Raw genomic sequence first — 12,103 nt, 5'->3', positions numbered from 1 at the left:
TGTTTGTAGTGTGGAACCAGGTGGCTGCCTGTCTGCAGCAGGGTGATTCGGTGTCTTCCACCCGACTCAAGACCTTGGTAGGGCATGCACAGACCTTCCTGTCTGCAGCGGGCTGATTCAGCGTGTTCTGTGTGACTCAGAACCTCGGTAGGGTGTGCATAGACCTGCCTGTCTGCAGTGGGCTGATTCGGCTTCTTCCGCGCGACTCAGGACCTCGGTAGGGTGTGCACTTAAAAGTGATTCTTAAAAAACCTCTAGTTGGTAACACTTTTTAAGCCTCATTTTCCTTACCCTACATATTTGAAATTCATAAAAATACATTTCTTTGCAAATATTCTCCTAAAGTTAGGTTAAATGAGCAAAGTCAATGCATAGCAGATGTTTTATTTTTTCCATCATCTTTATTGCTAAGTAGATGAAAGGATAGAAGGATGAGTGACTCTAGAACATTGGATCTACTGGACTTATGTTTTTCTTTTCCTCAGAAATAAGCCTTGATTTCAGGAGACTCCCTAGAACCTAGAAAAGATTTCCATTCCTCTCAAGAATTCATCAGTGTGTATGATGACACCTTGGTAATGCTGCACATTCCAGACTGAGTAGTGGGGAAGCCAACCTTAAAAAAAAAAAAAAAAAGAATTCATCACCATCACAAGCTTCCATCAATGACTAAATCCCATAACTCACCAATTCCAGCCTGCTTCCAGGTCCTGTGAACAGCCCCTTTCATCCTACCACTCGCATCTGTCTTGGCTTTTTGGTCAGTTATTCATTTGGATTTGACTCTGCTTAGGGCTCACCTCCTCAGGATTTGGCAGCCAGGATTTGACCTTAACAAATAGGCTTGTATGCCTATCCATTATTAACTCAGCCTGGAGTCTTAATTAGTCCCACCTGGCTGTAACAGCTTGCTTTTTCCACAACCCTTGCTCCCCCAGTTTAGCCCTGTTCTCCCACTACACAACCCTCCTTCCCATACCCAGACTGCTAAAGAGGAAGCAAGATTAGAGAGTCCCTTCACAAGCTCTCTCAGAAACACCTTATTGCTCATGTCCGTAAGTTTCTACTAGTTGCTAAATATCCAGTGTCAAATCTAGATAGCTTTGGATCTGAAGGTGCAGTTTTACCTCCCAAAGATGTAATTAGCGCTATTTAAGGAGATCTGGTACTCTGTCACTTGATTGTGAAATCTTTCACTCCAGAGTGAAGTGATTGATTATTTTCTTACTAAAATCTTCCTACATTCCCCATCCCTTCTTTTCCCTTTGAAATAGCAGCATTGAGGATTTTATTTAGCCAAGAGTGTCTCATTTTTTCCCTAAAATTTTCAGTAGACCCAAATATTTTTCATTCATCTAATTCTTCTTTTAGTCTAATACCTCCCAAAATTTCCAACAAAGTTTCTTATTGAAAATATTTTTATATTTTATTTACAAAATCAGAGCATGTAAAAATCCATAATACTACCACTTTTGTTTATAAAATATGAAATAAGTATAACATAAATTATATTTTTGGCTATAAAATATGATATAAAGTCTCTGACCTAACCACAGTTTCAGGTGATCTCTCAGACAGACCCCTTGATAAAGGTTTGGTACCTTCTCTTCCAGGTTGCTTCTGGGCAATTTAAAAATATTTGTAAATATTTTCAGGCCAAATATCAAGGTTTCTTTGATTCCTCTTTGCCTCTTACCACATGTTATAGCCTGAATTTTTGCCCTCAAAATTCATATGTTGAAGTCCTAAACCTTTAGGACCTCAAAGCTTCATTAATTGAAAATAACACCCTTAAAGAGGTAATTACTTATAACAAGGTCATTAGGGTAGACCCTTACTCAGTATGATGCTTCTCTTTGTAGACATGTACATGCACCAAAAGACCATGTGAAGACATCACAAGACAGCCATCTGTAAGCCAAACAGAGAACCTCATAAGAAACCAATCCTGCCAACTTGATCTTAAAAGTCCATCTCCAGAACTGTGAGAGAACTGTGAGAAAACAAATGTCTATAATTCAAGGGACCCAGTCTGACCTACTTTGCCAGGCAACACTAGAACTGGTATTTCACATATGAACTGCCAGGAAATTCTTTTCACTTTTTCTCCAACACCATCCTAAATCCATTTCATTCACTTCTTTTCACCTTCACCACCATTCTCAACCCAATCCATCATTTCTCATTATTTGATAGTGAAATCCCTTTCTTCACTCATGATTGCAGGCAAATAATAGATACTAATTCCAGTGAAGTTAAACAGAAAAAGAATGATTGGAAATCTATTGAGTTCACAGAATGAATGAGGAGGCTGTAGACCTACCTTCAGAGAGAGGCAGGAACCCAAACAGTCTGAGGGAGCTAGTCACAGTAAAATCATAGTGGAAGATAAAGCTAGCCAGCATGTCATCACTGCCCTGTTAGACCTGGGCACTTCTCTGGCACTGGGCTCCTGGTCGCACTAGACTTTGGCCTTCACCAGCACCTGATGCTACCACCTCTGCAGCACTGGACTAAATCTGCCTTGTCCTACGTCATTTTCTAACCAGAACCAGATTTGGATTCTTAGGTAGAACATACGTGCCCATTTCTTAGCTGCCACAGAAGAGATAGGAGCGTTTAGCCTGTTGGGAGTATTAACTTCTGGAGTGGGTGGGAGCTGGGGACAGATCCCCTCCAAGACCCATGTAGTGGGCTAATTTCTCAAATACAGAATGGGAGCTCAGAACTGTCAACTGAAATGATTCCATTTTCCAAATGGCAGTCTGAGAAAAACTTGTATTTAAAAGGTAAATTAGCAAGCCGGGGATTGCTCAGTGGCCCCACACTTGCCCTGCAAGAGCAAGGTCCTGAGTTCAATCCCTGTTACTGGAAAAAAAAAAAAAAAAGGTAAATTAAGTCAGGTTACTCCTGCATTTTAAACTTTCCGGTGGCTTCCCATCACCCTTTAAGGATAATCCTAACCACATGCCCCTGAGATATCAGATCCTCCATGGAAGAGCTCCAGACTGGAAACCAATCACCAGGGACCCAAACAAGACCAACATGGAACTTAAGGTCACACCCTTGTTGTCACTGATGTCAACAGAGCTCAAGAACTTTTTTCAAACATGCGTCATACACACAAAGGCTCAGGTGCTCAGGTCCTGATGCTTCTGAATGGTGTAATTTAAAACATTTTAGAACTCAAATTTAGCTAATTTAAATCCTGTTCCATTTTATCATCTGTGTTCAATGTACTCTGTACAGGTCCAGGAGCTGATGACTGTCTTCACATAATCACTGACATTTGCATAATGGTTCAGTTTACAAAGTGCTTTCACATACTTTAAACCATGACATTCTCAAAAAGCTTCAGGGAATAAGTAGGGTAGGCATTGTGACAGATAAGAAAGCTCAGTGGTCAAATGCACTTCTCAAGCTCACCAGGGTTGAGGGAGAGGGACTGCAAATGAAAACCTATGTCTTAAAATCTAAATGTACCTTATAATCAATCTAACACACCAAGCATTCTAAGTAATCAAGGTTTCATTGGTGAGTGTTAGACGGTCATAGGATCCTATTTTGGAGGGAGGTAAGGATAAAATGAAGAGACCTGGGGTCTGCAATACTTTGGAGAATATCTATTTTCCAGGGACATTTCCATGAAAGTCTTAGGGCTGAAAGAAAACTGTACACTGGGCAACCCTCTACATACACCTCACCATACCACAACCATTTCGTAGTAGGTAGAGTAAGTTGAGATGGTCACCAAGGACCCCTAAAGTAAGAGAACTAAGAAGGGAGAAGGAGGGAGGTGGGGAGGAGGTGCTGGTAATTATTTAAGGGCTGATGTTTTATAAAACTTTCATTTGTGTGCACCACCTGCCTCACAAGTGCAAGGACCCGAGTTCAATCCCCGGTACCAAAAAAAAAAAACCTTTCATTTGTGTGGCTGGACCCTCACACAAGCATCTCGTGGCTTCTGCCTGGAGGAAGTCATCCCACAGTAGGAGTGGAGATTAGAAAGAGAAATTAGGAGAAGCAAGGCAGAGCTGTGGCTATTGCCCCAACTACCAAGGCTGCAGGGAGGAACTGCACTAGGTCAAATCTTGCTGCTTTGACAATTTATGTTTTTGCAAATCAAAACCAAGGGAAGTTATAGCTCCTACATCTCTCAGTTTATCAGAGAGTAAATCTTCTGGCTGATGCTCCTTCTCTTCAGTTCTGGGTTTGCTCCAGCCTGATAGTCTGCAGACCCTTGTTCCTGGGGCAGCTCAAATGGCCCCTTTGTCTCCTCTCCTGCCCCTGCCCCCCATTCTCTCAACATAACTGGTGGTCTGGTCTCAGAGAAGCATCCAGAATGGCTCATGACCAAATGCAAATCACCAAGTACAATATCTCTTTGTAGTTCATTCACACCTTTCATCCCAGAGTTTCAAAGCACAGTACAAATGTTAACATGTTCTCATACACCCCAGGAGAGGCAGGTAGGTGGCATATGCTATTATCATCTCCTGTTTTATAGAAGAAAATCAGGCTCTGAGCCATGACCTGTCTTGATCCAGGCCTCATGATGAATAATTGTATGTCCTGAGGACCTACATCTAGTTACTAACCATATAATGTTACTGCTGAAAGACCACAAATATCAACCCTCTAATTGATAACTATTGTTCCCTTACCTTCTTCCTTCTTTCTTCCTCTGGAGTTCAGAGTGTCTTGCAGCTTTATAAGTGGATGGATCCCACAAATTGCCACAAATACCAACTATTTTTAGTTGCCCTTCTCTCAAAAGAAACCTGAAGTTAAATCAGCCCCTGTGCTACTTGTGTGCTTGGCATAACTGCACTTACCTGGGGAATAGTTTTGGGTAGATCACTGTCCAATTTAGAGTGGACAGTCAGTCAGGGTATTTGCCCTCATCTTTATTCCTTCCTAAGAGACTCTGGATGAGAAGAGTAGCCCCTGGCTGTGACTTGAATAGTGTGGCTCTCTTTTGTAACGTATGACCACTTCCCCATACAAGCCACACCTGAATGAACCAGGAACCCAAGTATAAACTCCAGGGCTTGTCTACCATTTAGAAGGAGGCTGATTCACTATTTAAATGGGGAATTCAGTGGAGAAAAAAAAAAATCAGTGAGTTTCAATTAAATGGTTAAACAAAGACAAGTTGGCAGACCAGAGAGTAGTGAGAACTATTAATGGCATGAAAGGGGTTTGAACTTCTACTATAGTGAAAGCAAAAGATTAGATGAATCGTTGGAACTGCAATGGATCCCAAATGACCTTGAAGTTCTGGTCTCTGTGAGTCTTAGCCATACAATCATCTCCTTTATTGCTAGTCTTTATAGTGTGCCCCCACTTTTAGCCTGACATTAGAAATGCCCAGCTAAGGATTTCATTTATGTTCTTGTGACTTATATGCTTGAGTCAATATAATGTTGAGCAAGCTACTTGCTCCTTATGCTTCAAAGCTTTCAACAGCAAAACAAGGATAATTATTTCTTAGGCCATGTCTACAGAGCTGATGGAGTTTAATGAATACAGTTGATTCAAAGTGGACTTTTTGTAGCCATTACAACATCCACCCACTGAGCAGTCACTGAAGGTCCATTTGATTTGTTTAAAAACTCGATGTAATGACTAAACTTTTAAAGCCCTGTCACTTAGTGCTTTCTCTTAAGAACAGCATAATATCAACTTTGCAGTGTAAAAGCTCTGACCAGTCTGTAAGTAGCAGGGTGGTAAATATATGATGCTGCTGGCCTCATTATCTCAGGCCTCTTGAAATCCTGGGATCTGAGTCCTAAGATAGATGGTGGAACATATCCATCATGCTTCCCAAATGGTACAAATAAATCTTATCTAGGAGAGAGGGAAATTCAAATAGACACTGTGTGCTTAGGGGAAAAAGTACAACACATACAAAACATTTTTGAGAAACGAAATAGTTGATTTTTTTTTTTTTTTTTTTGGACCGAGGATCGAACTTGGGTCCTTGCACTTGCACAGCAGGCAGCGAAATTGCTGAGCTAAATCCCCGGCCCTAGCTGATATTTTGATCAATCAATCTTAGCTATTAAATAGTGCTGTCTCTGCCACGTTAATTACCTGTAGATGAAGAGCCAGCCCTACCTAAGAGCAGTTCTCCAGGCATCCACCTCTACAGTCACATTAGAAAAGAGAAAACACAGAAACTAAAGAAGAGCAGAGCAAAGCCCAAAGAAGGGAAAATTGCTAAGTGTGCTATTTCCCTAAAGGACAATTTCTCCCTTAGTATTTTCAGCATCTCTGATGCCTGAGGGAAACCTGTCCATGGGGGAAAGGTCCTAACAATATGAATGAGCTTGTCACCCCACTCTCTGCTTACCCAGCCAGCTCACCCCTCAAACAGCTGCTGGGCAAACCGGCTGTTCCTTTCCAGTGGGCACTTTCCCTGGGCTCTGGTTCTGGACTGTTTCTGTAGTATGCCAGGTACCAGGAAGTTCAGCTAAGACTTCAGAGCTGCCAATCCTGTGGAAAGGGTCATGAGGTCTATTCCATATGTGCACAGATAGAGCAAGAGGGACAACTACTGACTTGTATGTGTATCTTGGAAGCAGCGGCATTTCATTTAAGCAACCCCAGATGAGTCTTTTCTTCCCAAGTACAGTTGCTCTTTCACACAGGATTGTTCCAGAACCACCACAGATAACAAAATCCACAGATGCTCAAGTCCCTTAATAAAATGATAGAGTGTTGCATGCAACCTATGCACATGTTCCTATATATTTTAAATCATCTATAGATTACTTATAATACCTAATACTATGTAGAGGGTATGCAAATAATTGTCATATTATTTAGGGAGTAATGACAAGAGAAAAGACTGTACATGTTCAGTAGTGATGCCATATTTTTTAATATTTTTGATCCATGGTTGGTTGCATCCACAGTTGTGGACCCAATGGGTATAGGAGGCCCAAGTGCATGCAAAGAGGTGGGAATATGCTTATATGCTACATCAGCCACAAACACATGTCAAACATTTTCTCAGAAGTAAGAAAGATTCAGGTTTTGAGGAGCCTGGATTTTGCATCATTTTGAGAAAAGACCATCTTTGAAATATAGATCATAAAAGTCAGTGCTTTAAAAAGAAAAAAACCTAAAATCTCAAGCTTCCTTACCTTTTTGGAAAACCTCTCCTTAGAAATAGTTTTCTTTTGTTTTGTTTTTGTTACTCTGACTCTGTCTCTCAGTTTATTCATCCTTCTCTCTCTCATGCTCCTATTTCAGATTCCTTTTGCCCTGGGAGAGTCTGAAACAGGACAGGTTATACAAATAGTCTGCTGTGTCTTCTAAAGCATTCTTAGAATCTGTTCCTCTGAGATTCTCCAATGACACAAGGAAGATTTACCAGGATTGGAGGAAGGACTCAAAGCAGAGGCATGGACTTATACTGTAAGCACCCTACTCCTGTTATTCCTGCCAGGTTGGCTTTAGCACTCAGTTCTGAACTCTATTCAGTTATCAATTCACAGAGTCACTATTATGGATTGAATTGTGTTCCTGCAAAAATCATGTGTGAAGTCCCAATCTGTAGTACTTGGCAGTTTGAACTTTTTCTGGAGATAGGGCCTTTATAGAGGTGATCAAGTTAAGACGGACCCAACTAAAATCTAACTGGTGTCCTTATCAAAGGGGAAACAATGAAGACAGGCACACACACAAAAGGCAAACCCCTTGAGAACCTGAAAGCAGAGATCAGAGTGATCTTCTAGAAGCCAAGAAATGCCACAGATTGATGATAAACTACTAGCAGCTAGGAAAGAGGCATAGAACAGATCCTTCCCATCATCCCTGAGAAGGAGCTAGCCCTGTTAACATCTTGGTCATAGACTTCTGGTCTCCCAAACTGTGAGACAATAAATATCTGTTAATTAAGCCAACTTTATTACAGCAGAATAATGAATGAATATAGTCACATTGGGCTCATCTCTCTTCCACATGACTTGCCAAAAAATAAAAAATAAAAAATAATGGCCCCTTATCCTCCAAGCTATAAGATAACTGAAACAGGAAATTCAAAGTGCTTTTCTCTGTATTATCTATAGGGAAAAACTCATAACTGGAGAAGTTCTCTAAAAACTTCAGTTCAAAGTTTTTTTTAAAAATTTGCCTAACTGTGCTACTGCTGATATTGTTCAAGTCATAAGTCATTATATGAGAAAAACTTTCAAGAAAAAATATCAAGAAATTTTTCTCAAATATATTTGGTTATTCTTCCCATCTTAGGCCTTCATCCCAGAGGAGGACAGCTTCATTCATGAAATTTAAGCATGTATTGAATACTTACTATTGTGCAGATGCTGGGTCAAGGGCTGGAGACAAAAGTTCACAAGACAAAGCCAGGCTTCCAAGGAACTCTGATCTGGTAAGAAAACACTGCAACCGATGCAATATGATTTAGGCAGAAAAGTCCCACCCTGTGTAACTTACACAGTGCCATGGATGCTCAGAAGAGGGAAACTCCCTATAGAACAGCCTCAGAGGAGCTGACCCTTGAGATGGTCTCTGAAGAATAAATAAGAGTTTGTTGGGCAAAAACGAAAGAAAAGGGAGAGAGAGACAGAGAGAGAGAGAGAGAAAAGCATGGACAGTTTGTGGTATGTGGAACAAGTGAGCATGGATGCAGTACAGTGATTACATTAGAGAAGGGAATATTAAAGAAAGAGCAGGCAGAGTCATATGATAGGGTGAGTGAGTAGGACAGAGAAGAGGTGAGGAAATGTTCAGAGTTCTCTGTTTGGCTTCTGTGTTCCGATACCGATGCACATCTCCAGGAAGCCTGAGTTGGGTACCAGGAGAACCTGGAAAGGTCCCAGACAAGGCATTGCTGTTGTTCTCAATTTAAACCAGCTGATAATGAAAAGATATTTAAGCAGGGAGCTGGAATACATGTGGAAAAAGGAGTGGAGTGTGTGGTTCTTCCTTTCTCTCGTAGCATCTGGCCTCCCTGAGTGCTGAGTATTTGACTTTCACTTTGTAACTCATTCCCACGGGTCCCCTTCTCCTGCACTTCATATTCTCACATACCCAGAGACCTGGCACTGGACCCAAAGCAACCCTGGGGAACCTCCTGCTTTAGCTGTGTGACCTGGTCACATTAATGTTCATTTCTAAAGTAAACACTTCAGGTACTGTGCTGGGCACCTGATGTACAACCAAAGCACCCAGGAGTGAATGTCACTTTTTCCTCCCAAAGCCAGTATAGGGATTGTGGACCAATATGCAAGAACACAGAACTGGCAGCCAGAGACCCTAGTCTCCAGGCCTGTCTTGCAACTTTAAAGCTGTGTGACCATCAGCATGTCACATTGTATCTCTGCTCTCATGTTTAAATTAGATTTGTGATACTTCTGTGACCAGACCGGTTAGGTAAGTAATGGCCTATTTGTATTCATCAGAACTCTGGTAGCAAAAACAGGAAGCCAAGCCAAGCTGGCCAAAGCAACAAAGGAGTTTATTGACCTGTTTACCTGGGAAGATCCGGAGAAGCTCAGAGTCAAAGGAAAAATGAGGAGATCTAAGGCATAAGGAGCCAGGGTCTGGGGCTGTCTTTGACAGCCCCTTGTGTCTGCTTGTCTCTGCTTCTCTGGGCAGAATGGCCTCCTCTCTGCCTGAAACTCAGCTTCCCAGTGTGACAGGAGCTCAAGCCTCCCAGCCCGAATGAGGAAGAGGAGAAGGGTAGTCTGCCACCAGCAGGAGAGGGAGACGCTTTCTGGAAGACACTGGAAGACAGTGGCTACACAGGAGCCCCTATGGTGTCCTTCCCACTGCTACTGCCCAGTCTTCTGCAATGAGCAACTTCTCATTCTAGAAGGGCCTATCCTGTGTGGGATTCTGTTCTTAGCCCTGGGAACAGAGGTCTGCTCCCTTCTCTGCAGTATGTTCCAACTTCAGTGTGCTCCTTTGTGTCTCAGTAGCATAACACAGAAACATGGCCACTCTACCATGACCATGTTTGTGATTTTATAGCAACAAATAAGATGGACACAGAAAAGGCCCCTTATCTCTTATGGGGGAGGGGAGAGAATACAAACAATAAAAATAAACCACAAACAGTGCAATGACTATAAACTAATTTAAATTCACATAAAATTTGGTATACCCATACCAGGAATGGTGTACTGATTCATGCTACAACCTAGATGGCTTTTCAAAACATTACAGTAAGTGAAAAAAACCAGTTACTGAAGACCACATATGATATCGTTCTGTGTATATAAAAGATCCAGATAAGCCAAATCTATAGAAGCAAAAAGCAGATCAATGGTTTCCACAGGCTGAAGGGTAAGGCAGGGAGGAGGGATGGGACAAAATTCTACTGTTAATGGTGCCAAGATTCTTTTAGGATGATGAATATATTCTAAACTTAGGTTGATCTGATGGTTGCATAACTCTGTATATATCCTAAAACCCACTGAATTATATACATTAAACAGATAAAATGCATCTCAATAATGCTGTTTTAAGAAAATAACAAACAGAACATAAAAGCAGCTATGAAGAAAAATATAAATGGTGGGGAGATAAAATGAGGAGTGACCACACAAAAGATGGAGGGGTCAAAATATGGAGCTATGGCATAAAAGCTGAGGTCTGAGTCCTGCAGAGCTCTGAAGAAATATCCTTCCATGCAGAGGAAGCAGTCAGTTAAAGACCCGAATGAAGAAACAAGCTCAGTTCCAGGAATCTACATGAATGGTGAGACAGGTAGAGCTAGATGATTTGATTTTGTAGACACTGGTGAGAGGGCAGGTTTTATTCTAAGTGCGGGAGAAAGTCATTGGATGGTTTAAGCAGAAAAGCAACATGAATCTCTCTCTGAAAGGAGCTAAGTGTGTAGTGGAAAAAATAATACCTGTGAGCACATATAAACCTCAGAAACAGAATATAAAAAGCACCTAGAAGTATAAGAAGGGTGACGGGGACATCGAAGACATGGTGCTCATTACCTGCTTAAGAAAGAAGCTTAAATAAGAAGATATTTAAGTAGAGTATGAGGAATGAGTTGAAAAAGAATATGGGTGGTCTCCTGGTAGCCAAAATAGCATCTCCAAGGAATGGTAGTGAGAAAGTGTAGGGAGTGTCTTAGTCACTTTCTTATCACTGAGCCACTATACCCAGCCCCCACAAATTATAAAGGAGGAAAGGTTTATTTTGGCTCAGACTTTATAGGGATTTTGGTCCATAGTCCACTGGCTCCAAGACAGGACAGCATGGCAGAGGTGACTAGTGGGGAAAAAGCTGCTCACTTCATGATGCCCAGGAAGCAGAGATTCAGGGGAGGAGCAGGAAAGAGAATACCCTTCCAGGTCATGCTCGTAGTGGCCTGCCTCTTCTGAGCAGCCTCTGCCTCCTAAAGGCAAGTCAGCTGTAGTGCCCCTGTAATCCAGCCACCCTTCAAAAGCCCTACCTATGAACACATGAGGCTTTGGGGATACATCTAGATATAAACTATAAAAGGGAGTATTAAAAAAGAGGATGTTGCCTAGTTAATCTACTAGTAAAAGGCAAAATAAGAAGTGATAGAACATAATCCTAATAGTATTTACTAAGTTCTCACTATGTACCAGACACTGTTTTAACATAACGTGCACATTAAAGCATCTTATTCTCAAAGCAGGAGTGTGAGATAGCTACCCTTTCCAGGCCAAACCCACAGTGACCCACCTCTTCCCACCCGGCTTCACCTCCCAACATCACACCCAGCTATAAACTCACCAGTGGACTAATCCAGTATCACACACCTAAGATCCAGTCACCTCCTAAAAGCCCTACTGATGAGTACATGAGGCTCTAGGGCAACATCTAGGCATAAGACATAACACTACCATTATTGTTATGTCTTATATCAATGGCAAGACCCAACTGGACAGAACGGCACATTTAATTTAAGATAATTCAAGGAGCATTTATTTTTAAAGGATTATTCATAAAGTTATGGTCAGTTCCTACAGAGGAGAGTGAACCCACAACTAGCAACAATACAGCAGGAACTCATGACTAGTAAACCAAAGCCTGAAGGGATGAAGAGAAAGATTACCAAAATCTGGAAGGACAGAAAATTATAGAT

The 12,103-nt window shown here is 41.5% G+C and overlaps 1 long non-coding RNA gene and 1 other non-coding gene across 2 annotated transcripts; one reads left to right on the top strand and one right to left on the bottom strand.

Annotated features, from left to right (window-relative positions):
- Positions 1-415: 415 nt before the first annotated feature.
- LOC147827883 (uncharacterized) lies at positions 416-8,984 on the bottom strand. Its single transcript, XR_015451571.1, has 3 exons — positions 8,321-8,984; positions 1,839-1,911; positions 416-616 (listed from the first exon to the last, which is right to left on the bottom strand). It is a non-coding gene; the product is annotated as an uncharacterized LOC147827883 (long non-coding RNA).
- Positions 557-643, top strand: LOC147827884 (small nucleolar RNA SNORD55/SNORD39). Its single transcript, XR_015451707.1, has one exon. It is a non-coding gene; the product is annotated as a small nucleolar RNA SNORD55/SNORD39 (small nucleolar RNA).
- Positions 8,985-12,103: the final 3,119 nt, after the last annotated feature.

Source organism: Heterocephalus glaber, unplaced genomic scaffold (assembly GCF_053883595.1).
Source record: "Heterocephalus glaber isolate CG9 unplaced genomic scaffold, H.glaber_assembly_v1.0 deba00001429, whole genome shotgun sequence".
In the NCBI taxonomy this organism is placed as follows: Eukaryota; Metazoa; Chordata; class Mammalia; order Rodentia; family Bathyergidae; genus Heterocephalus; species Heterocephalus glaber.
This window is presented reverse-complemented; position numbering and strand designations above follow the sequence as displayed.